Below are 26,900 nucleotides of genomic sequence, written 5' to 3'. Positions count from 1 at the left end.
GTTTTGCATCTGAAACTGCCTTTTCACCAGAAACTGCATTTGCTGAATCTTCCACACACTTGTCATAAGAATTGAGCCTATACAGCCCACGAAACAAGGTGCCAGATACAATAATCGTATCACCAGAAGTCAAATCATGAACAGTACATCTGTCATCCACAAATTTGACTACAAGTCCAAGTCTAGCAAACGCAGAGACAGACAATAGATTCTTCTTTATCCCTGGCACATACAAAGCATCTGAAAGTGTGAAAGCGCTGCCATTTGCAGCAGTAAGAACAATTTTACCAACGCCCTTCACTGGGTAAGAAGCATTATTGGCACATGTGACAGTATTCCCATTAGGGACAGCCTCAAGAGAAGTGAACATATCACGATGCGAGGTAATGTGCTTTGTAGCACCACTGTCAAAATACCAAACATGAGAGTCAACAGAAACTGCCAAACATGCATCATGTACAAATGGGTCATACTGGCAATACACGCTAAATGCCCATTCTATATCCTGCACAACATTTGCAGAATCTGCATTTGTAGAAGCATCTGCTATTGTGGCTGCATTTGACTCTTTCTTCTTTGCCTCTTTAGCCTTTAGCTTAGGGCAATTCTTAATGACATGATCATTTGCCTTACAATAGTTGCACCTGGTCTTTTTCTTGCCTTTATCAAGAGCCTTCTTAGACTTATTGTTGCTACCTATGGAAGGAGAAGAAGTTGCAGACCTACTAATAGGAGAAGAAACAGTGGAAGGGGCTGCCTTACCACTTCTTCTCTGCTACTGGGCAGCCATAAATGCTTGATCAACTGCACGCTGCCTGGCCCTGTTTTGCCTGGACTGCGCTTCTTGCAAGAGCTTGTTGACTAAAGTATCATACTTGACAGCATCAGGTCTGTCCTCATTAAGAAGTCTCCACGTGGAAGCAAAAGTCTGATATGTCTTAGGTAAAGCATCAAGAACAATCTCTGCACAAGAGAATGATCAGGAATAATCTCACCTGCAGAAATCAACTGTTCTTTAAGATCTTTAATCTCAGCAAGAAAAACATTCATGTTATCATCTTCTTGCATAATCTTCAATTCTAGCTCTTTACGCAGGTAAGCGATTTTTGCCTCGTTACGACCTGCATACAAACCAGCTAGAATATCCCAAGCCTGTTTTACTGTTTTAGCTGAACGAATGTGTGGATGCCTGCTCTGATACCAATTGTTGGAATTAGGGTTGCAGGAAAGCACACAAAGCTTGGAGAAGAAGAAGCAAGAATGCACACAACACAAAGTGTATTAGATTGTGTCAATGTACAAAGATAAGTTAGCCCTAGAATGATGGGCGTATGTACAAGCCGGGGGAAAAAACCTCCTAAAGAGGAAAAAAGTACCCCGGCGGTCCTAAGTGTGTTCACACACATCACTGCCTATATATATGGCAACACAAAGCTCACAACCAAAGTCAAAGCATTCGAGCAAATTGCATGGAGGAAGTACCATACTTCGACTAGAGGACAAAACTTCATGGTGATCCTTCTTCTACAATTTACGACTCCTTTGAAGACTTTGTCAATGCATTATTATTTGGATTATTTCGGTGTTAAGGAGTTATCTTCCACATCAGATGCATTTATTGAACAATATTCTCTAGCTTTTGGAGATTTTCAGATCCATGGTTATTAGTTGATTTTTCTCACTTACTCTTCGACATATGAGCTTCTAACTATTTACGAATGACAAGTGAAAGCTAAGTAATAACTTCACTTTTTATAAATTAACAATTGAAGTTTGATGTTATATTATGAATTGAAACTAACTTGCAGATTAGTATATGCAAAATCTCCAATGATTTACCAGTTAAGTATTCATCTTGTGTAATTTCATTACTTGCATAAAATAAAAATTGTTATTTGTTGATTAGTTTTCTTCTAGCTAATATTTTGTAGCCCAACCTATATAAGTTTCTCTATTTTTCATAATTTTAATCATGATAACAAATTAAAATGTCACATATGCTTGTGATATTTGTGTCCTTGTAATAATGTATTTTGTACTAAAGCTATCCAACACTTGCAAGTAAGTTGCTACCCTCTATAACTTAGTAAATAATTCCTCCAATATTTCTCTATAAGTTTTATCTTTGAGACAGTGATTTGAGCACCTTTCAAAACATCAATGCAACAATCGAATATATGTAAGCTTTTCATCTCAAGATAATTTCAATAACACCACAACAATGGAGGTATGTATATATTCACTTCTCTTTGTAAAACGTTTTCATAAGTATCTCTATTATATTTTTACAACCTAAGAACCTAATTAGTAAACCATAGATTCAACATTAAGATTATTTCAAATTTAGTAACTTAAATAAAATTTTAAGATAAAGAAAATTATGCTCCTACCTATTCCCAAAGGTCCATGGGAAGATATTTCAATGGACTTTATTACTGGTTTGTCATCTACGTCCTCTCATAATGACATGATATGGACCATAGTTGATAGATTTAGCAAGCAAGCATACTTTTTACCTTGCAAGACCCTGTCTGTCCCTCAAGTTGCTAAGCTATTCATTAAGACTTATCTTTCCTCACCATGGCTTTCCAAACGTCATTCTCTCTGACTGAGGTGGCCGCTTTTGCAATCATTTTTGGGTTACTTTATTCAAGAACTTAGGTTCTAAAATGGACTTTACATCCACTTTCTATCCAAAAAGCAATGGCCAGATTGAAGTTACCAATAATACTATTATAGATCTTCTTAGATCCTACACTATTGATAGACCCTCTAGGCTCTAATTGGGATCAACATTTGCCTCTACTTCAATTTGCTTACAACAATACCTCCCATTCGGCTCTTGGTCGAGCTCCCTTCTTTGAAATTGTCTATGGCAAGAAACTTCCAATTCCTGTCTCTACCATAACTAGTGATGTGCTGACACTTTAGCTCATGACCATACTGCTATTCTAGCTGAAGTTGCTGAATCTATCAAGTGAGCACAATTGAAATACACCGCTCAAGCCAACAAGAAATGACAACCAATAAAGTTCAAAGAAAATGATCTAGTTTGGCTTCGCATAGAGAAAAGACGCTTAAAGAATATTGCCAAGCATCCTAAGATCAAGTTGGCTCCTAGATTTTATGGACTATTCACAATTATCTAACAAATAAATGAAAATGCATTCCGCTTGGGCATTCCCACTCATTGTAAGATACATAACTCATTCCACGTTAGTTTATTGAGACCCTTTAAAGGCCCCACTCCTGCTAACCTTGTTATTGATGACCCTCCTCTCCTTGAGGATGGCTCTAAAGTTCTAGTACCTGAAAGTATTATTGACCATGACCAAACAACCACCCGTATTGGCATTGTGTATCATAGTTACTTGGTGAAGTATAAGAATCATTCTATTGAAGAATCACAGTTGATTCTCGAAACATCACTTACCGCGCACTACTGACACTTGATTCTAGCATACCACTCACTTTCACATTGATTCTTTTATGGACATCGATTCGCCTGAGGCAGTGTCATAGTTCTTCCACATGTTTTGGTGCCGATTTGTCGACCGAGGCAGCACATTCATTTAGTGCCGGTTCATCGATTGAGGCAGCACATTCATTTAGTGCCAATTCGCTGATTGAGGTAGCACATTCATTTAGTGCGGATTTGCCGATTGAGGCAGCACGTTAGTTGCACTATAGCATGAGGTTGGCCACCTTTGCTTTTTTTTATTTCACACAATTGAGGACAGTTGCTTTTTTAACCCCGTGGTATGTTATGGAAATGTGAATTTGTGGAATTATTTGATATTTATGGTACACTCATTTCTCGCACAATCGTGATTGGCTATGCGTGAAGCGTGGAGCAGTGGTCGCATCATGATGGGCGGATAAGCGAGATTTAATGTGTCTTGTGTTTTTGGTGTGTAGATCAGTGCATGGAGTAGCGTGGGTGCAATGGATTTTTGTTGGTGTGCGATTGTCGGGTTTTGGTGTGCGTCGATGGTCGCCTGCCCATAGTTTCATTTAATTAAATTGCTACAATTTGTAAATAGCCAATCTTGGAGACCAAGTTACTTTTTGATATTAATAGCCCAAATTGGAATGTATCAAGCTATTTTTGAGCACTTGCTTTTTGGTGGCCAGAGTGTTCCTCATTCACAGGAACAGAATTCTAAGAGAATTATTAGTCAAATGGATAGATGTGATGTGAATCAGATGTGAGTGAATTATATGTGATGTGAAAAAAATAGGTATAAACAAGATCTTTTATTTTCTGAAGAGGGATTTGACTATAGGGAAAGATAGTGGACATCCTGAGAGGCTCTAAGGAAGGAATCTTACATTCTACCCCACTTAAAAAACGTGAGATGTCCTCATCTCGCAGGTGGAGTATGATCTCTTTCATCTTCTTCTTCTTCTTCAATCACTTCCAACGTTACTACCTTGGAAGTGGATGGCCGATTTGGGAACAACTCTCTTTGACTTCCCCTATTCTAAGGTGGAGGTCTTGCATTACTTTGGATTGAAACTGCAGGTTGGATACAGGGTCTTGCACTGTTACTCTACTCCACCCCAGAGCCAAAAACCGTGAATTTATTGATAATTCATTAGTTTTTGACCTTTCCCTCTTCAAAAGAATTGGTGGCCACTCTTGTTTGCAAACAAGAGTAGATTCCTCAAACCATCAAGCCAAAGGAAAGCTCACAGAAATTCAAGTAAGCTAGAAATCCTACTTTTTCTTTATTCCTTTGAATGGTTTTCTAATTTTTATTTTCTTTAAAATAAAAAAAATGATGTTATGCTTTGTTGGAAAGGCTTTCCCCCTCTCTTTTGGATGGAAAAATATCTCTTTGTATTTAAATAAGTTCCCCCGAAACAGAAGTCCAAAAAGATTTTCAGAAGGTGCATTAGAAATCAAGTAAGAGGCCTTATCCTAGGGGTCAAGATTTTTTCAAAATTTTAAATTAAGGTTCCTATGGACCAATAAGATTCATCCAAATGTAGGGAGGAGATAAATGGAAGAAATAAAAAAATCCCCCCAAAAATGAGTAAATACTCACATAAGATGAAGAGTTGACTAAGGACAAGGTTAATAGTTAAAAAAGAGAAATATTTAGAAGAAATGATGCATTTTTGATGTTCCCCTCATGAAGGAGACGCCTATTTCACATGTGTGGGAGAGTTTTAAACTCCCAAATAATGAGATATTTTTATCTCTCCTCTCTTCTATTTCAACTAGATCCAAAAAGTGAGCTAAACTGACCTAAAAATGGTAAAAAGTTGACCAAACTGATCCAAAAAATTCTAGAATCAGTTTGCTTGGTTAGAGGCTCACTTTTCCTATAAATAGAAGCCTCCCCCTTTGTTGAAGGTTAATAGTGTTTTTGCACTATTACCCTACTTCTCCCAAGAGACAAAAACTGTGAATTTACTCATAATTCATTAGTTTTTGACCTTCCCTCTTCTAAAGATTGGTGGCCACTCTTGTTTCAAACAAGAGTAGATCCCTCAAACCATCAAGCCAAAGGAAAGCTCTCAAATTCCTTTGTAAGTTGGAGATTCTTCTCTTTTCTATTCATTTTATGGTTTTTATGATTTTTGTCTTCTCTAAAATGAATATGACGTTATGCCTCATTGAAAAAAGGCATTCCCCTCTCTTCTTTAGTAAATCCAACCATTCTTTATCCTAGATGAATGATTAATGGATAAAATCAAGTTTTTCATAATGTTTCTCTTAAATAAGTAGAAAATGTTTACATTAGAATGATTTAAATACTCTTGGTGAAATTCTAATTAATTTTAGAGAGTAAAAATTTAAAATTGGTTAGCCATACAAAGGAGGTTATGGCAAAATTTTCTAAAATTGTGTAAAATAAGTTTTACTTTTTTATTCAAAAAGAGTAATTTCCATCGTATATGTATTCTTAAAGTGTTATTTTTCATCTTAGGTATAGAAAAAAATGCATACTAAAAATATTTTATTTAAAAAGTGTTACTTTCTTTAGAATTAAATTCTATGCATAGAAGGAAGCATATTGAAATTGTTAATTTGATTATAAAAGTGTTATATTCATCATAAATGATTTTATGCATAAATGGATACATAAAAGAAATTATTTTATATTAAAAGAGCAATTTTCATCATAAATGATTGTATGCATAAACATATGCATAAAAGTTTTTCATATATATTAAAAGTGTGATTTTCATCATAAATGATTTTTATGCATAAATGGATGCATAAAAGAAATTATTTTATATTAAAAGAGTGATTTTTATCATAAATGATTTGTATGCATAAAAGATTTTTTTATATTAAAAGTGTGATTTTCATCATAAATGATTTTTATGCATAAATGGATGCATAAAAGTGATTTCATTATAAATGATTGTATGCATAAACATATGCATAAAAGATTTTTTTATATTAAAAGTGTGATTTTCATCATAAATGATTTTTATGCATAAAAGAAAGTTTTTATTTTAAAAGAGTTATTTTTCATTGGATTTAGTTTTTATGCATGGGAAGATGCATAAGAGAAATTCTTTCATTCTAAAAGTGTAATTCCTACTAAATTGGATTTATGCATGGAAAGATGAATAAAGAATTTATTTTAATCCAAAAGTGTTATTCTCATCAATTTTGTTATTATGTATAAATAAATGCATACAGAATTTGATTTTACTTCAAAAGAGTTATTTTCGTCAATTTTGATTTTATGCATAGAAAGATGCATAAAGAAATCTATTTTTATTTCAAAAGAGTTATTTTCATCAATTTTATTTTTAGCATAAATAGATGCATAAAGAATTTTATTTTTAATTCAAAAGAGTTATTTTCATCAATTTTGATTTTATGCATAAAAAGATGCATAAAAGATTTATTTTTATTTCAAAAGTATTATCTTCATTGAAATTGAATTTATGCATAGATAGATGCATAAAAGATTTATTTTTATTTTGAAAGTGTTATTCTCATTAAAATGGAATTTATCGATAGTAAAATGCATAAAAGGTTATTTTTTTAATTCGAAAGTGTTATTTTCCTTAAAATTGAATTTATGCCTAAATAGATGCATAAAAGGATTTTTATAAAAGTGTTATTCCTACTAAAGTTGTCTTTATGCCTAATTAGATGTGTAAAGAATCTTTATATCTAAAAATTAGAATTCTCTTACATTCTATAAATAGATGTGATGTGATGTGATAGGAATCAGATAGATGTAAATGGATGGATGGAAGTGATATGAATCAGATAAATGAAAATGGATGAATGGATGTGAAGTCCTGTGAATTAGGATGTGAATGAATGGTATAGGATGTGAAGGAATGTGAATCGTGATATGAATGAATGATAAGGGATGTGAATGAATGACATCATGTGAATAGGATGTGAATGGATGATGTGGCTTGATGTGTGAATGATGTAGGTTAATGTAGATTGATGTATGGATGATGTGGTTTGATGTGAATTAGGATGTGAATGAATGGTATAGGATGTGAACGAATGTGAATCGTGATATGAATGAATGATAAGGGATGTGAATGAATGACAGCATGTGAATAGGATGTGAATGGATGATGTGGCTTGATGTGTGAATGATGTAGGTTAATGTAGATTGATGTATGGATGATGTGGTTTGATGTGTGAATGATGTGGGTTGATGTAGATGGATGAATGGATGATGTGGATGTGGATATGGATGTATGAATGTGGATGTAAAAATGGATGTATGGATGTGAATGTGGATGTATGGATGTGGATGTGGATGTGGATGTATGAATGTGGATGTGAAAATGGATGTATGGATGTAGATGTGAATGTGGATGTATGGATGTGGTTGTATGAATGTGGATGTGGATGTGGTGATAAAAAACAGAAGCAGGATGTAACACACACAAGAGAAGCAAACCCTAATCCATAATCATCAACCATAAAGAAGGAGAGAAGCCATAGTCACCATCTCTCTCACACACACTAAAGGGAACACAACATAGTGTTATGTCCACACTACAAAGTAAACCTAATGTAATGTCCACACACACAATGACCAGCTGGACACGCGGTCATTTATGTCTCACACATGTTCCTACCTAATCTGCCAGCACATAGCATAGCTGGCTCACACTGACATCGAGCTTGAATCTCAACAGCCCCTCTCAAGCTCATGATGTACTGCCGATGAAGATGTAGATGAGCTTGGGATATCAACACTCTCAACACTCCCCCTCAAGCTCATCCCATGTACTCCCAACATAGTCCGGAAGTACTCAAACTTCTCCCTGCTAAGTGGCTTCGTGAAGATATCAGCCACCTGCTCATCAGTCTTCACATACTGAAGATCAACTGTACCATCCAGCACCTTCTCTCTGACAAAGTGATAATGGACCTCTATGTGTTTGGTCCTCGCATGAAACACTGGATTCTTTGCCAACTGTATACTGCTCATGTTGTCACAATGTATGACAACTTTGCCATCAAGAGGCTCACATAAATCTGCCAAGAGACTCTTTAACCATATAGCCTCACAAGTAGCAATGGCAGCACCCCTGTACTCAGCCTCTGTACTGGATAAAGCAACTGTAGGTTGCTTTTTGCTACTCCAACTCACCACGGCACTTCCAAGTGTAAAAGCATATCCACTAGTAGACCTCCTGTCATATGCGCTACCTGCCCAATCAGCATCTGTGTAGCCATGTATGTCCAAGCTTTTACCACTCTCATAGAATAAACCATAATGTGCTGTGGTCTTCACATATCTCATGATGCGTCTCACTGCATCCAAATGTGGTTTCCTGGGGCTCTGCATAAACTGACTGACTAGCCCCACTGCATAACTCAAATCTGGGCGTGTGATAGTCATGTATATGAGACTACCAACCATCTTCCTGTACATGGAAGGATCATCCAATTCCTCGCCATAATCAGCCCGCAACTTCACATTTTGCTCCAATGGTGTACTCATAGGCTTACACCCTGTCATGCCATACTTTGCCAACATATCCAAGGCATATTGGCGCTGTACTAACCAAGTACCTCCATGATCTTTCACCACTTCAATGCCAAGGAAGTATCTCAACTCACCAAGATCTTTCATGTCAAATTTCCCACTTAAAGCTTTCTTGACATGCATCACATCTGCACTATGATCACCTGTAATAATCAAGTCATCCACATAGATGACTAGTAAAACAATCCCATGCTGTGTCTTCTTCACATACAGTGAAGAATCTGCTGTAGAAGTCTGAAAACCAAGTGAGATAAGATATCTGCTCATCTTATCACTCCAAGCACGTGGTGCTTGCTTCAGACCATACAATGCCTTTTTCAACCTGCATACGTGAGTGGGATATCTAGGGTGTACATACCCTTCTGGCTGTGCCATGTATACTTCCTCTTGTAGATCTCCATTCAGAAATGCATTCTTAACATCCATCTGATGCATTTCCCAGCCATTAGCTGCAGCCATAGCAATGACTGCTCTCACTGTGCCCATCTTAGCCACTGGGCTAAACGTCTCATCATAATCCAATCCTTGGGTCTGTGCATAACCCTTTGCTACCAATCTTGCCTTATGTCTCTCAATAGACCCATCAGATTTGCACTTCACTTTGTAAACCCATTTACATCCAATAACATTCTTATCCTTTGGTAGAGCAACCAAGTCCCATGTATCATTATGGACCAATGCGTCCATCTCCACATCCATTGCTTTCTGCCATACATGCTCTCCAATAGCCTCTGTATAGCATGTAGGTTCCACATGCTTTACCATAGATGTCATGTATGCATAATGCATAGCAAAATCTCTATATGTCAATCTTTCCACTGGATATCTGACTCTCTGGGATCTCCGCAATGCATGCGGGTCACTCTGTACACCTGTAACTCGAGCATGTGGTGGCACATATCTGTCCTGCCTAACACCAGGTGTGCGTACAACAGGTATCCCTAGCTCCTCATCCAAACTCTCTGAGCTAGAGGACTCATAACCTGTGATCCCAATTCCTTCAACTTTCTTCTTGCCTTTATCCATAGCACTACTCCCAGTGCTTACACTCTCATGCCTCAATCGTCCTGACCATGGACGTACACTGCTACTACTCTCAGCTTCTGCTGCTGGCCCAGACATAGTAGTAGAACTAGAACTTGCTTGTGATGGCAAGTTCACAGGCACATTCGCCTCAAGTGTGTCAATGACTCCCTCATCTTTGGCTTTATACCAACTAGCAAGCTCATCGAATACAACATCTCGTGAGATGACTACTTGTCTAGTTTGAGGGTTATAGCATTTGTAAGCTTTGCGATCCTGTGCATATCCAACAAATACACATTTCTCTGCCTTAGGATCCAATTTCCGTCTTCTTTCATCAGGCACATGAACATAAGCTACACATCCAAAGACTTTAAGATGTCCAATGTCTGGCCTATAACCTGTGAGCCGCATCTCTGGCGTGCTTCCATGAATGGCTGTTGTAGGTGTTTTGTTCAATATATAAACTGCAGTAGCACATGCTTCTGCCCAATAGTAATCTGGCATGCTCTTTTCATTAAGCATTGCCCTTGCCACTTCACATATAACTCTATTCTTTCTCTCAGCCACACCATTCTGCTGAGGTGTATACCTGCATGTCAATTGTCTCCTTATCCCATGCTTCCTCAAGAAATGTTCAAAAGCTTTTGAGGTGTATTCACCACCTCCATCTGTCCTCAGACATTTAATCCAACAGCCATACTGCTTTTCTGCAAAAGCTTTGAAATCCATGAATTTTTCCAATACTTCACTCTTCTCTTTCAGAAAATATATCCATGTCATCCTGCTAAAGTCATCAATGAATGTAACATAGTATAGACTGCCTTTGATAGATGGGTTTTGTGCAGGACCCCATACATCACTGTGTACTATCTCAAGTGGCCTGTTACTCATATTTCCTTCTCTAGGAAATCTCAATCTTGCCTGCTTCCCAAACTGATAGGCTTCACAAACATGCATATGTCCATCATATTTGAACCTAGGCAATCCATTGACAATGCCTCTTGTTTGCATGTTCTTTAATCTCTGTATATTTACATGGCCAATCCTCTTGTGCCACATATCAATATCCTGTACCACATTCCTGCTCTTTGAGAACATGGCTGATTTTAGCTCAGGAATTCCAGCATCCAGCTTAAACAGTCTTCCTTCTTTCTTGCCTTTAGCAATCACTCTACATCCATGTTTAAAGTCTTCAACGAAGCATCCATGCTCATTGAATCTAACCTGTAATCCCTGTTCTACCATTTGACCAACTGAGGCCAAGCTTTTAGTGATCGAAGGCACATACAGCACATCTGACATAGACTTTGTCTGACCATTATGCATGACCAATGGTACACTTCCAACATGTGTAATGACATGCTGGGTATCATCACCTGTTTCCACATAGCCCTTCACATCCATTGGCTTCATGTGCTCAAACCATTCTCCATGACATGTCATATGGTTTGATGCTCCTGAGTCCATGTACCATGTATCATCATTCTCAGCATTTGTTGTCATAGAACCCACAACATGCTTCATGGCAAACAAATGATTTGCAGTTCCATCATTGCTACTTGATGCATAGTTGCCACCATGTTGTGCATAGTTTCCACCATAATGACCACCACGTTGTGCTCTTCCCCCTCTCAAATCATTCTGTTTGCGAAAGCAATCTCTCGCCATATGACCATATTTGCCACAATAATGGCATTCCACATCTTGCATAGAATTTTGTTGGCCTTGCCAACGTCCTCGTCCACGGGGGTTACCTCTGCTTCGCTGAGGTGCATAACCACGACCACCTCGAGCACCATATGAAGGCTGAAAATTCTGCTGTGGAGGCCTATCCTGCCATCCACGACCATTACCACCACGTCCACGTGATGCGAATCTCCCCCTGCCTCGAAAGCCTCTAGATGAGTAAAAAGCTTGATTTCTTGCATGTTCATCATTGCTTGACGAGGATGCACCACCTGTAACACTCATACCACCAAGGCCAAGCTTCAATTCTTCCACAATGAGCAATGACACAAGCTCATTAAAGTCTGGCATTCCTCCCAACCTTACTGAGATGGAAGTGTCAAAAGATTTGTATTCTTTGCCTAAACCACGCAACGTGAGTGCAACCAAATCATCATCATCCATTGGGGCATGGATTGATGACAAGGAATCAGCATAACCCTTGATTTCCTGAACATACTCATGTATACTCCGATTCCTTCGTGTTACACTGTGAATCTGTTGCTTTAGTTGTATCTTCCTTGCACCAGTGTCTGTCTCATACATTCGGCACAATATACCCCATGCTTCTTTCGGTGTATCTGCATCTTGGATGTGAATGAGCAAGGCATCTGTTACACATATTGAAAAATAATGCAACACCTTCGAAGATCGCTCTACCCATTGCTTGTGAGCCAGTAACTGAGCATTATTTGGTTGAGGAGGTAGGTATGGCTCTGGATCTTCCTCCGAGACAAGACTCCATAAACCTTTGCCTTTCAAAAAACTCTTCATTCGAAACTTCCACACTTGAAAGTTAGTGCGATCAAGCTTCTCTCCAACAATCTGTATCGGACCATCTCCCATTGTTGCAAAAAAATAGAGTAGATGTACCCTTTCGATCACAATGTACGAAGTACCTGTAATGCTCCAAATCTCTTCAAATCACATCAAATGCTTGCAAATTGTGTGCATTAACATCCCACAATGGTTCACCAACAATGTACACTCGATTAAAGTTGAAATCAAATGAAACTCCTTCACAAAAAATTTTCTGGTTTTTTCTCGCCAGTAAATTCTCGCCAGTAACCAGTCAAGATTATGCTCTAAATCCTTCAAATCTTGTCCAAATGCAATGATTCAACTTGCATTAGCTTCCCAACACATTGCTCCAACATATCCTAGAAGGGTTTGATCCAATTCTTCAAGGGGAATGAGAACCACCAAGTTTTGTAACCTCTGGTTTGAATTTTTCTGCACCTGTCAGGTACCACCTCTCACTAAAATTGCTCTATCTCCTTCAAATCTTCTCCAAATCCAAAACTTTTTGATTCAAAAGTTTAGCAACTCATAGGAATCTACTTGTACCAGAGGAATTTGGCCAATTTGATATAGGCAAAGATTAATGCCTTGATTAAAAATGCTCTGTTTCGGGACAGAATTTCTGCAAACCTGCACACCTCTGATAAATCACTTCAATGAGCTCCAAATACATGAAATGAGCTGCAACCAAGCATCACAAGGCCTTAGCAATGTATTTGCTAAACTCTCCAAGCTTTAAAGCATTCAATTTGGTGTCCAAATGAGTGAATTAGGATGAAATCTTTGAAAACTGTCCAGAATTCTGCATCTTCATGCACCGCCTGCTCCAGAGGGCTGTAGAGAGAGGGGAAATCACAATTGAATAGATAGGCCTCTTAGCAATGACCTAATCTACCTTGGGTATGAAGGGTTTAGCTCAATTTTGCCTCTAGCTCCTGCAATTGATCCTCCACGGGGGGTATGTTTTCTGTTTTTGTGAAAAACCAGAAATTTTTGCATAAACTCACTTTCACTTGATTTTGCTCAAATCTGTATGCATCAATCTGCTTCAAGATCCTGTATGTTGTTTGTGTCCACTTTGTTAATACATTTCCAAGTCCAAATACATGTGCCTTTGTGTATACATTTGCCAAGAGTATACATTCACTTCAAGCTTTCCATGAAAGCTTAGAGAAAAAAACCAGAATTTTTCCTTTGCTTTGTGCCCTTCAATCTTCACTTAACTTGCTCTTTGGTACCTGCAATCTGCAGAGTGGGTCTTGCTACACTCACCAATGGTCCTTAGCTCTCAGATCTGATGCCGGTGTGTGCTCCACAGCTTTTCCTTTGCTCCAAAGCTTCAATGGCTTCCTTCACAGCTTTTTCTTCTTCTTCCCTCTTCTCTCACTCACTCACACAACTCAGCTAATGAGCTCTTGGCTCTGATACCATGATAAAAAACAGAAGCAGGATGTAACACACACAAGAGAAGCAAACCCTAATCCATAATCATCAACCATAAAGAAGGAGAGAAGCCATAGTCACCATCTCTCTCACACACACTAAAGGGAACACAACATAGTGTTATGTCCACACTACAAAGTAAACCTAATGTAATGTCCACACACACAATGACCAGCTGGACACGCGGTCATTTATGTCTCACACATGTTCCTACCTAATCTGCCAGCACATAGCATAGCTGGCTCACACTGACATCGAGCTTGAATCTCAACATGTGGATGTATGGATGTATGGATGTGGATGTGGATGTATGAATGTGGATGTGAAAATGGATGTATGGATGTATGAATGTGGATGTGGATGTGGATGTATGAATGTGGATGTGGATGTGGATGTGAAAATGGATGTATGGCATAGGTCCACACAAGTCAGTGTGTACCAACTCCAAAGGTTTCGAAGTCCGCTTGGAAGCCGTCGATATGAGCGAATGGATGAGATGAGATGTCATGTGAATCAGAATGTGAATGAATGATATAAGATGTGAATGAATGAGATGTAATAAGAAATGCATGTGATGAGACATAATGTAATTTAAGAAAGATAAGAATGGATGTTATGTGAAGTGAATGAATCTGATGTGATGGGATGGAAAACTGATGTATCTGGTTAAGAATGGATATGCATATGATTTGGATTTGGGTTAAGTAATATGGATTGATGTGGAACAATCTGAAAAGACGAGAGTTCATTATAGAAACTGTATTTGTGAAGTGTTTGTAAATAACTGTTTTATGTCAAGAATGCTGGGGAAGCATTTTGACTGTCTTGAGAATGTGGTCGTGGAGACCTACCTGATAAAGTTGCAATAGCTGAGACGGAGAGTCAACAGAGGACGTCTCGCGTAGCAAGGTCGGCCGAGGTCTTAACTAGCCTCGATTCGATTTAAATGGTGAGCTTCCAATACGGTGGATGAGGGACCAAGGAAGCGGCCTATGAGTGAAGCGCTAGGTGACCTGCGAAGGATCCTAGAGGGTGCTGACCATACGGTGCTCGGGCTCTGGGTCGCCGAAGATACCCACACGTGCGTCGTGGAAGATATTGGAACAAGGAGTAAGAGCTATTTTCTGAAACCGAGTATGGATCTGGTTGATTGACCTTGCTGGTCCTCAAACTGATGAGTCCATAGCTCTCCTATATGGATTTGTTGGTTGATCTTGCTGATCTTCAATGAGGATTCCATCTTGATTTTTTTTAAGTGAATATATTGCCGGTTACTATGAGCTAGGAACTATAGAAAAGGCCCCTGAGTGAATAGGTGGTGAGCGTTCTGGTTGCCAATGACGCCATAAGTACACCGATGAAGGAATGATTGGAAATAAGGATTCAACCAAAGATTTTGAGGATTGTGATCAGTGACACAATGGTTTCATTAAAGGATTGTTTTAAAGATAGCTGATGTTGAGAAAAAAGGCAATTTCATATTGGGTGTGTAAGTGGTGTGACTAGTTTTATGTTTGCATGAACATCCGGCTAGGGGGCCTGGGAACTCTTTTTCTTGGTACCCGGGACAAAATCTAACCAAATTCCTAATTGGATCCCATCACTACACTGGTTGGGCGGTTGGCTAACCCATGGCACTGGTGGATGGGGTTAGGCTTCGATAGATGAAGTAAATTCCGGACAAAAATTGTTCTATGGAAAAGAATCAACGGCTGTGTCTCTCAATGAGGAAAAAAACGTTGGTCTCTATGATCCAAGTACAGTCTTTTTCCCTGATCTGACTATGGGACTTACGGGTTCGGTTAAATAAGCTTAGTTAGTTAGGCTTTTGACTACGTTAGGGAAAAGTTATCTTGGTGGAATCGCCCGTGCTTTCTGGGCAAAGGAAGTTTTTCTGGGTTTGGTTTTGGAAAAACCGATGGATTAGTCTCTTGTCCGGATATCCGTGTGGGCGAGGCCCCGAGTGTGGGACCGTGCCCCGTGCAAGAAGTGCTACTTCCGCTGCTAGCACCCCTGAATTTGTTGCACGGTGGGGAGTTATAGGGATCTTATAGTTGGTATCAGAGCATTTGGCTAATGAGGATCAACCGAGAAGCCAAATATGTCAAAAATTTATCAAGAGGCACTAAAAGGTTGTAATTGTGTGATAAAATTCATACAAAAATTGATATCAAACTAAAATTTGTAAATTGGTAATTGGGTCTTCAGATGGAATTTGTAAATTGGTATTTGGGTCTTCAGATGGAAGTACCACAATTGTATGGAATCCCTGACTTGCTTGAGGCCTAGACATTGAGAACTGATGAGTTGAATTAGATTCTGATTGAAAAATGATGATCCCTGAAATTTGGTTGAAATGTAATAAGCTGAGCAAAACCGCAATGAGGATGAATGGGACGAGTCCCTGTGATGATGTTCTTAACTGGAATGATATTAATGACCTCAGCAAATCACTATGAGATTAGTGGATTGTGCTGGCAGATTACTACTGTTAACTTTTGATTAGTGGATCAAGTTAAGGGTTGATAAATTAAAAATAAAAAAAATTGAAATCCCCATGGAGGACTGTTCAGAAGGAAAAAATTCAATCCAATGGACCATTATTGTGTTAAAGATATGAATGAGATATTCTGAATGAATTGTTAACTAATAATGCGTTCTATATGAGTATCTTTATCCCTTGATTCTGTAGAGAGCCAACCTATTTAGAGAACCCCGGAATCAGTTGAATCAAAAATCAGATTGAATCATAAATAAAGAGACTTAACAAGAATTTTCGTATTGATAGGAACATGGATCGAGGTCATCGTGGTAGAAATGTTAACCCCCAACTCAATAATGAAGAAGAGCTCGACCTGGATGTTCGTAAAACTCTTCATAGTTTGTAGCCTGGACCTTTCAAGGGTAAAGGGAAAAACTTGGACGAGGCTGTGGAGAAGTGGATCGAATCAATGAAAGAATACTTCGATGTCACCGGGTACAATGAGAAGAGCAAAATGGCTCTTGCAAGGCTGAAGATAGTGGAGATAGCTAGAGTGGCATGGAGAAACCATTGCGAGACAAACCGTCTCGACCAAAATACCCAAACCTGGGACCGATCTCAAGGCTTACCTCAAAAAGAGGTTTTGTCCCCCAGGCTTTCTTGAAATTAAGATGAATGAGTTCTTGGAACTAAAGCAAGAAAACCGGACAATTGAAGAGTACCATCAGGCTTTTGCCCTTCTCCTTAAATATTTCCCCCTCAATTGGATGAAGAGGAGCTGATGGGGCCAGGTTCATTCGGGGAATGAATGACCCATTGGATACTTTAGTCAAGAATGCCAAACCTATCTCAATGGGCCGAAGCAGTAAGAATGGCGAAGGATTTCGCCAAAGCCTTTGATATCAAAGTCCCGCCAAAGCCAGCACCATCACCTTTCAAAAGGTTTTTATTCCCAGAAGGTGATTCCAACCTTCCTCCGCCTAAGAGATATCAGGGTCAAACCAAGGATATGGGAAGTTTCAGAATGGAAGAAATGTCCTGCTATAATTGTCAAGGATTTGGACATCGTAGTATGGATTGCCCAACTCCTTTTGGATCAAGGTTTTCAGGGCAGGGAAATCAGGGATCAAGATTCTCCAGACTCCAGTCCCTTCCTTCAAGAGTAATCATTGTTCTATCTGCCAAAATCAGGGAAATCCCAGAGGTAGACCCTCTATATCTAACCTGCAGTTTCAATCCAAAGTAATGTAAGACCTCCACCTTAGAATAGGGGAAGTCAAAGAGAGTTGTTCCCAAATCGGTCGTCCACTTCCAAGGTAGTAATGCTGGAAGTGATTGAAGAAGAAGAAGAAGATGAAAGAGATCATACTCCACCTGCGAGATGAGGACATCTCGCGTTTTTTAAGTGGGGTAGAATGTAAGATTCCTCCCCAGCCTCTCAGGATGTCCACTGTCTTCCCCTGTAGTCAAATCCCTCTTCAGAAAATAAAAGATCTTGTTTATACCTATTTTGGCCTAGAGATTTTGAGGATTGTGATCAGTGACACAATGGTTTCATCAAAGGATTATTTTAAAGATAGCTGATGCTGAGAAAAAAGGTAATTTCATATTGGGTGTGTAAGTGGTGTGACTAGTTTTATGTTTGCATGAACATCCGGCTAGGGGGCCTGGGAACTCTTTTCCCTAGTACCCGGGACAAAACCTAACTAAATTCCTAATTGGATCCCATCACTACAGTGGTTGGGCGGTTGGCTAACCCGTGGGACTGGATGGGGATAGGCTGGACTGATGGATCCGTAAATCGAGACTCAAATTTCTGTTTAGTTAGATAGATGAAGTAAATTCCGGACAAAAATTGTTCTATGGAAAAGAATCAATGGCTGTGCCTCTCAATGAGGAAAAAAGCGTTGGTCTCTATGATCCAAGTACAGTCTTTTTTCCTGATCTGACTATGGGACTTACGGGTTCGGTCTGATGAGCTTAGTTAGTTAGGCTTTTGACTACGTTAGGGAAAAGTTATCCTGGTGGAATCGCCCGTGCTTTCTGGGCAAAGGAAGTTTTTCTGGGTTCGATTTTGGAAAAACCGATGGATTAGTCTCTTGTCTGGATATCCGTGGGCGAGGCCCCGAGTGTGGGACCGTGCCCCATGCAAGAAGTGCTACTTCCGTTGCTAGCACCCCTGAATTTGTTGCGGGGTGGGGATAGGGATCTTACATTTTGATTCCCACACAAATGTTGGGAGCACCAGACGACCATGTGGCACACATCATTGCTTAGCATCTTGCTGCAATTAATGACGTCTCAAAGCGTGTTTCACACATGTGCCCAGACTATCATACTCACCCTTATCGTGTTACCAGCCTCAAAGAATGACCAACTCACTAGGATGCTAGACTACACATGCCACCTATAAACCCACAAAACAAGTCTTGGTTATTGTTTTCTTTAAGATGTTCTATTCAATTTAGTTTACTTATGGATCCTTGAGAACTATAAGTACTACCTACTATAGCCGACTTGAACTATGCACCACAACCATCCAATCAAACCCATCCCTGAAGCCATGTGATCCCACAATCTTGTAAAAAATCATCATGGAGATGGAAACAGTGTTGCACAAAATGTGCATCATGTGAGCGATCATCACTGATGTAGAAACGATACTCTTGAACAATGGCATGGGCCTCGGGGGTACTTGTTATTCCATCTACATGTGCCTTTGCATGCCGACAGCTAATGCGGACCATAATAGCAACCAGGTGAGGTTTGGGGGAAAGACGATTAGGACATAAAAAATCAATTAAGTAATATAGCTCAAACACAAAACAAATAATATGAAATATAACCATTACTTGCTTCGAGAAGTAATACTCAAATTGTATCTCTTAAAAAGGTGTGATGGCGTAGTTCTCTGCAAAATTGACCACAAAGACCACCACACCAATAGGAAACTCCACCAGGCATGCTCGAAACTGATGATCCTACCACTTAGCACAATGAGTGTGCCGTATATCAAGGTAGATTTTCTCCCTAAATGTGGCTGTGAAGTGACAACATGGTGTATGTTTATCCACGAGCTACAACTTCTTGGATTGCCCACCACTCTGGAGCTGACTTGTCACATACTCATAACATCGCCATCTCTTGGTCACTTGTATCAAGATCTACCATCTATAGCTATGCAAGTGAACCACATGATGTGCAACTGATCTCCACACAAGGCATCATATGGTAATGGGCATTCTTTGTTCGTGCACCCAAAAGAGAGTGGATGAAATCATGAGGACTACAAGGCACTCTTTGTTCGTGCACCCAAAAGAGAGTGGATGAAATCATGAGGACTACAAGGCACTCTTTATGCCCACTAAGAGAATGGAACACATCATAAAAAAGTTGGAACTCAATATGGTAGTGACAACAACATGTGTTGCATTGTCATGAGTCCCTCATCACAAACCAAGGCTTACAAATTACTTTTTCCCAATTTTAAGGTCTGCAAATGATGTAACAAATTGATGATACAACTCTGTTTGGGTCATTTCAACAAAACAAGCACCATGCTCAATGAACACTCCTCTTGTGAGATGACTCTCTTAAGCAAAGATTTCTTGAAAACTGGTGAGGTATGACAATTTTCCAACCAAAACCTTTCTATCAAGGCTCTAATGATTTCATCTAGTAGGCAATCTTGCCTAACTACACGACCACTACTTGCCCACAAAGTACCAGCCCCATTGGCATCTAAACTTTGTCATCTACTAGAGCCAACTCTAAGTGCGTGTGGTGTTATATGGAAAGGATGCAAGATGTGGAACTCATCTTACCCTTCATTCGGAAGCTACTTATGGGCTACCAGAATAGTCCGTCAAGTAGCCAGAACATCCCCAACCCAGAGCTCTTCTTCTTGTTAATAGGACCGAAACAGTTTGTAGCACTGCCATGCTAGCTCTCCTCTCTGTTCAACATCCAATGTTAGAAAATGCCTAGATTTTGAGAAACAATTCTCAAGGAAGCTAAGAGAAAAAAAATATGACAGCTCAATGATGGGATAGCACTAGAGATGTGTGTGGGACAATACTAGAGATGTGTGTTTATATAGGAAAAATAGCACACACACACACACACACACACACACACACACACACACACACACACACACACACACACACAATCATGCAAACACCCTCTCTTCCACATCTTTGGTTAGATGCATCACTTAATGTTTGCAAATTGATTTACAACATGAAGCTAAAATTTGGGACGAGTTGCATATGATTACTTGTTAGTCTTCTCACCTAACCTCATGCATGTGAGATATTATGCGACTGACAAAATAGTTATTTCCAACAAGCCCACTCTGGCTGCATTCTCTTTATTGCTATCCGACGCCAGCTGGCTCATGTTCATGGCATTGCACATGTTATAGAGGTATCCGATTGTAAGATTCCTCCCTCGAGATTTTGAGGTGTACAGGAGTAAGAACCTCCCCTTCTGATCTTATAATTATTCCCCTCTCTGCTGAAATAAAAGAAAGATCCTGTTTTGGCCTAGAGAGAGAAAATGTCGAGAGAGGTAGTCCAGAATTGAGATATTTTTGGATATAAAAATCCTCCTAGTGTCTAAAATGGTTTCCCCTGAAAGAAATTCAAAAAGAACTTTCCAATGTGCAATTGGAATTAATTGAAAATATGTATAAAGGACCTTAGCGTAAGGGTCTAGATTTTTAAAAATTTTTGGATTATGGTCCAATTAAGGTTCCTATGGGCCAATTGAATCATTCTAAGTGTGGGGAGGAGATAAATCCAATTTATAAAAGAAAAATACCCAAAAATGAGTAAATGCCCACATAAGATGAAGAGTTGACTGAGTACAAGGTTTATTAGTAAAAAACTATGAATATTACTAAAAAAATGAGATATTTTAGGTATAATGATACATTTTTGACACCTTGGTAAGGAGAAGGGGGCACTTCAAGGAGGTGCCTATTTCACATGTGTGGAGGAGTTTTAAACTAAATAATAATAAGATATTTTTATCTCTCTCTCTTGGATCTAGATCAAACCAAATCAAAACGGAGCCAAACTAGGTCCAAATCTTGTCCATTCAGCCAAACTGAACCTGGAAAATTCTAGAAACTAGTTGGACTTGGTTAGAGGCCTCCCTCACCTATAAATAGATCCTTAGCCCTTTGTAAAAATATATGTGAACTATACCATGCAAGTATTATACTTAAATAATGATATTTTCTATTATCCTCTAAAAATCCTCTACAATTTGGAGAGATTGGAGCTTCTCTCTCTCTTCAACCTTCTTTGGAGTCTTCATCAACATACTAAACCAATTGATTGGTTGGGGGCCTCTCCAATGACTAAAGAATCAAGCAAAACAAGAGGTAAAGAGTGATTTTATGGTCTTTTTCTTAATCTCTAAATGTTTCTCACTTCTCAACCCCTCACAAGCTTGAGAAGTATTCAATTGAATGGCTCTTTAATACAATTGAAGCTCTCTAGTGATTAAACACATAAATTTTTCATTTATGCTTAAATTAAAATGTTTTTTTAAAGCATATCTCTCTCTCCCCCAAAGAATGGTCATTCCTATGACCTATTCTATATTCAATTAATGCTTCTCATGGAGAAATTCTTTATTCACAAATCAAACTCTAGGCTTGTGAAGCTAGAGGTTTAAGAAAAAATGATTTTTATACTTATATACTTGAAAAATATGGTAATATTATGGGATAAATCCATAAATTAGACTTAATGGTAAAAGATAGTTATACTATCATTCTCTCTAGCCTTCTTCCCTTCACAATCTGGCACTCGTCCAACTTCAGCCAACAATGAAGGAGACCCTGGAACCTATAAAACACAAAAAGATAGTTATACTATCATTCTCTCTAGCCTTCTTCCCTTCACAATCTGGCACTCGTCCAACTTCAGCAACAATGAAGGAGACCTTGGAACCTATAAAACACAAAAATCAAGCAAAATATTAAGTCGTTCCCTGTAAATGAGCACAGACCTAAGGTTACTCGTGTTACTTACATCTAGAAGGAAACCCATAGAATAATATCATTGCCTTTTTTAGCTTTCACATTTCAACAAAAATGTTGTTGAAATCATTGCCTTTTTTAGCTTTCACATTTCAACAAAAATGTTGTTGAAATCATTGAATTCAAATGAAACATTACCATATGTAGTCTTCTTCTTTCCTCATGTTGTAATGGTAAGTGTATCGTTGATGTGGTAGTAATCCCCAATCCTACATTTTATATCTTCATTTCTCACTCCCTTTGCTAGACGAACCCTCTTTGGTGGTGGGAAAAGGTTGTTCATGATACCTTTCTTATAAAGGGTGTCTCCTAGCAATTGATGAAGAGCTTTGTAGCCCTTCATGCTAATGCCTACCTCATGTCATGCATTTACAACATCAACAACACTGCTGATACTTTGGGAAACCTCTTGTATGATTTCATTGAAAACAGCCATACGTATCTTCCTGAACGGGGATCCCTAATCATTTTAAGCACATGCTCCCTCGTTGTGAAAGAGGGCAACATCTCATTACAATCTACTATGTCTTATTCTTTTCATAAAAATTAAAAATTACCAATAAAAATGGAGCTATGGTAAAATTTTTAAGAAATTGATGCATAATTCATTCTTATGCATAACATGAAAAGAGGACTTCCTATCATATCCTAGGATTGAATATCCTAGGTTAGAAGAATGGTTTTTGTCACATTCAATGGAAATCTAATTTTTAAGTTTATGTGTAATTAAATAATTAAAAAATGAGAAAATTATGGTAATTATATTTAATGGTAAAAGAGAAATTCCTATGACATTTGGAATTCAATCATTTAGATGGGAAAAGAGAAATTCCTAGCATATTGGAATTATTGGATATTTTATTTAAATTCAAAGATGAATTTTAGATAAATTTATTTTATCTATGAGAAATATTTAAATGGTAAAAGAGGAATTCCTATGACATTTGGAATTCAATCATTTAGATGGGAAAAGAGAAATTCCTAGCATATTGAATTAATGGATATTTTATTTTTGATGAATTTATTTTATGAAAAATATTTGATGATAAAAGAGGAATTCCCATGATATTGGAATGCAGATAATCAAATGCAAAAAGAGGGATTCCCATGATAATTGAGGTCCAAGAAATTAAATGGGAAAAAGAGAAATTCTTAGTATAATTCGATTTATGATTATTTATCAAAAGTGAAAATATGGGTAGAATTGATTTCTGTAAATCCCATGAATTCTTCTATTCTAAAAGAGGAATATTGAATTTAATTTATTCTAATCCCATGAATTCTTCTATTCTAATCCCATGAATTCTTCTATTCTAAAAGAGGAATATTGAATTTAATTTATTTGAGAAATTGAGAAAGAATATGGAAATAGTCGTCGAGAAAAAGAATCTTTATCTAGGCCAAGCAATTGGCAGAAGGTAGTGCCCTGTTGATGTTGTTCGTTTGCATTGATGCATTACTGATTTTGTGCAGATTGCTCCTCCTTGATCTTTGTAGGCGTAGCAGGTCTCCCCCCTTCCTAATTGCACGATAGGTGGACTATTGGGGCGTGTTTGATGCTCTTGTTTTAGCGAAGATTTCTACAAAATTTTTATTAACCAACAAGAAAAGAAAAGAAAAAAATAAAATTTGCCATTGGTGCCAAACACCGAATATAGCCGAGGGAAAAAACCCAATGGGATAAAAGTGCCCTGGCTTGTCGATCTTATTGTGGAGTCGATGTGCTTACCCTTGCGCTGGTAGTGGAGATCATCTCAAAAAGAACATAATCCTTTAAAGGCATAAGGAACCACACTATTCAAACATTGATCTACCAAAGAGCTTCAATTGTAGTGCTAATGCCTTATCTTTGGTTTTAGGTATGTCCTTTTTAAGAGGTGGGAATTTGAGCAATTGTCTCGAAATTTGAGCAAGATAAGAGGATTTAGGCATTGAAATACCAGAATCTATGCTCAAATGAGACTCATGTGAAGTTGGATGTGTCTTAGGTACACCAGTTGTTGAGGGTGGAATTGTGTAACAAGGAGAATTTGGGACAATTGGTGACTCATTACATGTTTTAGGAAGATCAACACAAGTAGATTTGTAGGTGCTATCACAGCCACCTTTCCTTTCTTGAAGAGTTTGTGTTGATTTCTTTTGCACCCACTGATATGGAAAATCAAGGGTGGCTTTTGGAATCTTTCTGAAACACTCTTTTATCCCTGTCAAAGCATGGCATTTTGGAAGCCAAATTGCTGTTGCACCCTCATAATAGCCTTGTGCTTTGAGCACATGTTTTGGGACCCATCGATTAACAATCCGAGGTTTAGGCTTGGAAATGATGTGCTTTTTAGGAGTTTTGGCAACTGGACTAGATGGTACAAGTTTGTACGCATCTTTGGGTAGCCACATTGATAATTCCTTCTTACCTGGCCTTCTTTGAGCAGCAACTAGAGTAGTTGGAACATGCCAGCCATGGCCCTCACTTGAGTACTCATCAATTATCCACATCATTTGTTTTGGAGCTTCAAGAGCAGATTTGGATTGTGGGTTGGGTAAGGTAGAAACATTACCCCTTTGACACGATAAAGCTTGTTGAGTAGCAGAGACTTTCTCTACATGCAGTGCTGTTGTGGATGTATCCCTATAGTACAAATCATCTAGAAGGGCACGTGGTTGTACCATTCGTATAGGAATAATATCATATCCATCTGAGTCACAAAATTGAATTGGCTTCGGTAAAGCACATGTCGATAATGTTTCAAGGACATGACTCCATTCTAATGGATCAATTAAATGCTCAGGGAAGGGTTGTGGAATGTATGCCTCGTCTGATACACTTCGATTACCCTTAAGTCTCTCAGTGTTGAAATCCCTACATGAGGCTCCGCACATCCATAGATCTTCTCGTCCATCGGACAATGTAACTCTTGAGCCCTCATATGAAGCAGAATCAAACTCATCTACTGGAGACCTTGTTACATCACGATATGAGTGATTTCTTAGGTTGACCCTTGTGATGACAGAATCATGTCGGAGGTACAAATAATTGTATCCCCAATCTTGAATCATTTGAAATTGTCGCATGAATGGTCTACCCAATATCACTTCATAGTTTGGATGTTTTCCAAAATCCACGACTGCAAAGGTGTGCTCATATTCAATCCCACATGGGAACTTTTGGGAGTTCTAGAATTTTTGTATAAAAGGTGGCTCATTTGAGAGCATAGACACATTGGGCAAACTCATGTTTGAGCTCTCTTGAGACTAGCTCTCCCTCTTCTTCCATAGAGGTGCAAGCTCTTCTCTCTTCCCATCTACATTGTTGTAAGTTCTATTCTTTTGTTAATTCAATGCAATGAGTTGATATTTGTCTCTCTTCTCATGTCAATTCTCTAGTGTGCATGTTTCTTATTGATAGCTTCAAGAGTTGTGTGCATGCTAGGGAAATGAATATTTGAGAATATTTGAGAATGAAGAATGCTTTGATCTTGTGTGAGCAATAGCTAAGCTTTCTTCTTGTTTGGATGTATGGATGAGTGGAATGTGGAGTTGAGTGAGCAATAGCAAGATTGAGCTTGAGTGTGTGTTGAGTCTATGTCAATAGTAGTAGTTTTCTTAGCATTCTCTCCATCAAATGGATAAGCTTTTGTGCACCGGTACGGGTTGAATCCCTAGCTCCGAGACGGAAAAACTCTCTCACTTGTAGCAAGAGTAGTATGATCCACACTTAGCTCAATCCAATGGGATTTGCATCCCTTTCGGAGCTAGGGATTCAACCCGTACCGGTGCACAAAGGCTTATCCATTTGATGGAGAGATTGCTAAGAAAACTACTACTATTGACATAGACTCAACACACACTCAAGCTCAATCTTGCTATTGCTCACTCAACTCCACATTCCACTCATCCATACATCCAAACAAGAAGAAAGCTTAGCTATTGCTCACACAAGATCAAAGCATTCTTCATTCTCAAATACTCATTTCCCTAGCATGCACACAATCCTTGAAGCTATCAATAAGAAACATGCACACTAGAGAATTGACATGAGAAGAGAGACAAATATCAACTCATTGCATTGAATTAACAAAAGAATAGAACTTACAACAATGTAGATGGGAAGAGAGAAGAGCTTGCACCTCTATGGAAGAAGAGGGAGAGCTAGTCTCAAGAGAGCTCAAACATGAGTTTGCCCAATGTGTCCATGCTCTCAAATGAGCCACCTTTTATACAAAAATTCTAGAACTCCCAAAAGTTCCCATGTGGGATTATTGTCAAGCCCTCTCCCACATTCATCTACAAAGTGGAACTCTTTTCAAGAGCCCTAAGTGTCTTTTTTGTTGCATCCTTGTATTGATCTTCATTTGTCATGCAACACTCT

This window comes from Cibotium barometz, chromosome 20 (genome assembly GCF_041138505.1).
Source record: "Cibotium barometz isolate CiBa-2024 chromosome 20, ASM4113850v1, whole genome shotgun sequence".
NCBI classification, from domain to species: domain Eukaryota; kingdom Viridiplantae; phylum Streptophyta; class Polypodiopsida; order Cyatheales; family Cibotiaceae; genus Cibotium; species Cibotium barometz.
The sequence above is the reverse complement of the archived record's forward strand: the minus strand, read 5'-3'. Positions refer to the sequence as shown.